Genomic DNA, 4,961 nt, shown 5'->3' on the forward strand with positions numbered 1-4,961 from the left:
TGGAAAACAAGGTTGTTGCCCTTGAAAATCGGCTACAAAGCAAGCTTGATTCCTTTATTTGTGAGGCATCTGCGCAGTTCTGCAGATTCCAAGAGCTAATCGAAACCTGGGGAAGACCCTCCACGACGTCACAAACTCCCATCCTTCACGACAGCGACAATAATAATGAAGCCAGCACGTAGTCTGGTGATCTGGCAGTGGAACTGCAGGGGGTTCCGCAACAAGCGCGCAAATCTTACACTATTTCTGCAGAATCTTAACGAGCTCCCTGATATTATAGCCTTGCAGGAAACACACGGGAAAGTAACTCTACCGGGATACAACACGTTTCAAGACCCTCACATAGTCAAGCCCAACACTGCCGTACTTGTAAGACAGCACCTTTCTGTTAAATGGGAGACATTCAGCGGTACTGACATCCCCCACGATTTCATCGAAATTCAACCTAAAAGCCTCAAACAACCCACCCTATACGTGTTGAATGTTTACAGCCCTCCCAATGCTCGACAACACCGCTTTGAGCACATGCTTGCTCAAGCCAAAGCTAACGCCAATAAACAGCCGCTAGTTGTAATGGGCGACTTCAATGCCCCCCTCCAAATGTGGGGCCACTCTGCATCTGCCCCTAAGGGAAGAGCTCTGTGGCAGCACATACAGAATCAAGGTTTCACCATCCACAATGACTTTACTCTTCCTACCCGGCTAGGAAATAGCGTCAGTAGGGATACATCCCCCGACCTCACCCTAACTCACCGCATCACTCAGGCGACGTGGCAAAACCTCCAAAACAACTTAGGAAGCGACCATTACATCCTCGAACTCCACGTAAATTTCAAGCACAGACCACTGGCCATGAAACCACTAAGGCTTACCAATTGGACGGAATTCAGAAAATCTCGCTCCAACACCAACGAAGAAGACATTACCGACATAGAGCAATGGGCGAACGCTTTACAAGCAGATGTAGAGGCCCATACCACCACTCTCCCGTCAGATACACCCTTGGCAACAATTGATTCGAAGCTCCTACACATGTGGGAAGCGAAGCAAGCCTTACTCAGGAAATGGCTAACAGCCCGTTACAATCACAAACTCCGAATCAGAATCGCCAAATTGGACTCTCAGATTGAAAAATACGCTATCAAATTGAGGGCACAGCAATGGACTCAGGTTTGCGAAGGAGCGCATGGTCATCTTAGCACTAAAAAGACCTGGCAATTGCTCCGGCACCTGCTCGACCCCACCACATCTAGGACGCATAATAACCACCAGATCAATAAATTGCTACATGAACATGCAGCGGACCTGCCGACAATGTTCAGTAACTTGGCTTCCAAACATATGCCCCCTCCTACGCAAATCCCCATGCCCGACTATACTGGTGAACCCAATGAGGAACTTTGCAGCGCCATCACAGAAGCGGAGGTTCGACATGCCCTCAACCAAGTGCGAACTACCACGGCACCAGGTCCAGACTCTGTGACAAATAAGACGCTTCGCAACCTCGATGAGCATTCCATACGCAAACTCACCGAGTATTACAACCACTGTCTCGAAGAGGGCGAGATACCCCAACAATGGAAAGCAGCCAAGGTGATCTTCATTCCCAAGCCGAATAAGCCAATTCACATTGATAACTTCCGTCCCATCTCTCTCACCTCATGCATAGGGAAGATCTTGGAGCACGTAATCCACCTACGCCTTTCCAAATACATCGAAGATCATCGCTTTTTCCCCTCGGAAATGACTGGATTTCGCAAGTCTCTTTCTTGCCAGGATGTCATGCTAAGGCTCAAACAAGATATCATTGAACCGAGCGACGCACGCGACACAAAAGCGTTGCTGGGCCTCGACCTCAAGGGAGCCTTCAATAATGTGTCCCACTTGGCCATTCTGCGCGAACTTAACAGTATAAACTGTGGAGAGCGAATCTACCGTTATATATGCAGCTTCCTGACGAAGCGCACTGCAACGCTCCAATTAGGCAGCGAACAATCAGGTCAGATAGGTTTAGGAAGCACTGGTACACCCCAAGGGGCAGTACTCTCCCCCCTCCTCTTCAATTTGGCTATGCGACCTTTAGCTTTCGCTCTAAAGAAGATTCCCGACCTCAGATTCTCACTGTACGCGGATGATATTACGCTGTGGATGACCGGAGGTTCGGACGGGCACATCCAAGACACCCTCCAAGCAGCCATTGACCAGATCGAACAAGTAGGTCACGACTTGAACCTTAGGTGCTCCCCCACCAAATCAGAGCTTCTCCTTCTGCCCCCCACGAGACGCTTCAGGACATCGCCCCCGAATATCGACCTCACAGTTGAAGGGCACTCCATACCCCAGGTAGACAGGATAAGGGTGCTAGGTCTTCACCTTCAAAGCAACCGAGCAAATCAGCGTACCTTGCAAGCACTACAAACAACAGTAGATAACACGCTACGCCTCATAGGAAGGATCTCCAATAAACACGGAGGGCTTCGAGAGAAGGAACTGATTCAGCTCATCCAAGCTTTTGTCCTAAGCAAAATCACCTTCGCACTACCATATCTCTCACTCTCTAGGAAGGAAGCGGACACTGTAAACTGCTTGATCCGCAAGATACACAAAGTCGCCCTTGGTGTTCCGATTAGAGCATCCACACAGAGGGTGATGGCCACAGCCACAATCAATACCTTTGAAGAATTAACCGAAGCACATCTATCATCGCAATATCACAGACTCTCCACCACTGCAGCTGGGCGTGAGATCCTAAGACAACTTCACTACGCCCCACCACTCAACGAGAACAAGCGACATCAACTTCCTCCGAACATACACGGCCAATACCACATCCAACCCCTACCCAGAAACATGCATCCCGAATTTCACGTCGAACGCCGGAAACTTCGAGCCAAGGCGCTACAACGCAGCTATGGACAGGCAGAAGGAGTTTACTACGTGGACGCCGCAGCCTATAAAACTAAACATCGTTATGCTTTAGCGGTCGTAGACAAGCAGGGCAACACTGTTCGTTCAGCATCAGTCAGGACCACCTCAGCGGGCGACGCAGAAGAGGCCGCCATTGCACTCGCATCGGGGCTACCTGATTGCGATGTCATCATCAGTGACTCGAAGACTGCTATCCGGAACTTCAGTAGCGGCTACATTACAAACCTCGCACACTCTCTACTAGTCGCTCACCCGCCAAAAAACTACATCGCTCTCATCTGGACTCCAGCACATCAAGGACTACCAGGCAACGAAATGGCTCATGCCGCTGCTCGAGGATTCACGGACCGAGTGGACGGAAATGTGGGCCTTACCCCAGAAGCCAATGACTCCCAACAACAGACCAATAAAGACGCACTCATCACATTCCATGAAATTTGCACACATTACAAACACCAACGCCTAACGTATCCACCTCTCTCTGTGTCGAGCACGCGCCAGAGAGAAATATTGTGGCGCCAACTACAAACTCGCACTTTTCTTACCCCACGCACTTTGAACTTATTCTTTCCCGACACATACCCGACACCCAAGTGTCGCTTCTGCCCTGTACAAACAGCAGATCTCTCCCATATAATGTGGAAATGCCCCATCAAATATCCCCCCCGCAACCTCAAACCATTAATTAGTAGCGAGGAGCTGTGGGAGACTGCCCTGCGCAGCTCCGATCCCACCCTGCAGGACCGAGTCCTGAGGTGGGCTGAGGAGGTAGCGGAGGCCTACCACGACTGGTAGGCGGACGTCTGGCAGCACAAGGTGCTAAGACTGGAGCACACAGGCCTCCCTCTCTCCCCCCCCGGCCCCTCCCCTTTCTTAAAAAGGGAAATAAAAGTTCATTCATTCATTCATTAGTTTTGTTGTATGACCTATTATAGGGTTGCTAGGTCACGTGAAGGGGTACATTGAAGTGCAGCAGCTTAAAACAGTAATTAAACTCAGGACTGCGAATCTATGTCTCTTTTTTTAGTTCAGATGATTTGCTACAATGCTTAATGAGAATATTGCCACACTGCCCATGCTGAGCATAATGAAGTGTGTAGCATGATTTTACTCCATCGAAATAATAACTATGCTCGATGTAAATGCTAGCTTAAATGCATCAACAATATAATAGTAAGTGTGTGATGGCTCCTACTTTATCATTCGGTGAGAACACTGATGGAAGATATAAACGTTGTAATTGTGGTTGAACAAGCGTTACAAGATATGGTGCTCATGTTGCTGTGAGCTGTTTACATCATCTCCATTGCTCTGCCATTCCACGAAGTCTATAACATGCAAAAACAGACTTCTCTACAAAATTAATATCCGTAAAAGAATAGGGACAAGGTAGAACTCTCTGAACACACCAGCTCTGTTGTTAATTTACATACATGCTTGGTGGATAACACTACCATTAGTCACATAGAATGGCAGCATGAATGAACTTGATACTATTGCATTACCACAAACCAATCTTGTAATATGTTTGATACCGGAACAGCATTGTCGTAGCAGAAGTGACACCAAAGAGCACCAATGGTCATCCAAAGTAATGAATACCCAAAGTGAAATTAATGGAAGCAAATATAAGCATCCACCTTGTAAACAATGTGGCTATTCTACAGTGAAAGAAAAATTAAATTATGGGGTGTTACGTGCCAAAACCACGGTCTGATTATAAGGCACGCCGTAGTGAGGGACTCGAGAATAATTTGGACCACCTGGGGTCCTTTAATGTGCACCTAAATCTAAGTATTCTACAGTTAACAAAAAGGGTTCATTAAAATAGCACAAAGTAAAAAAAAATTACAAAAAAGGCTACAAAGCCAGAACCTCGGTGACACCATTATAAGTCCAAGCTCTTTATCTGCCTTACTTCAGGCTTTACCCGAAGTTACTATAGCACCAAGTTATGAGCCAATAAAAACAAAACATTGCCATGGTTTTATTTCAGTGGCCCTTTTTATTTGGTCAGTTGGCACATAATTCCT

The sequence above is a fragment of the Dermacentor silvarum genome, chromosome 6 (assembly GCF_013339745.2).
Source record: "Dermacentor silvarum isolate Dsil-2018 chromosome 6, BIME_Dsil_1.4, whole genome shotgun sequence".
NCBI classification, from domain to species: domain Eukaryota; kingdom Metazoa; phylum Arthropoda; class Arachnida; order Ixodida; family Ixodidae; genus Dermacentor; species Dermacentor silvarum.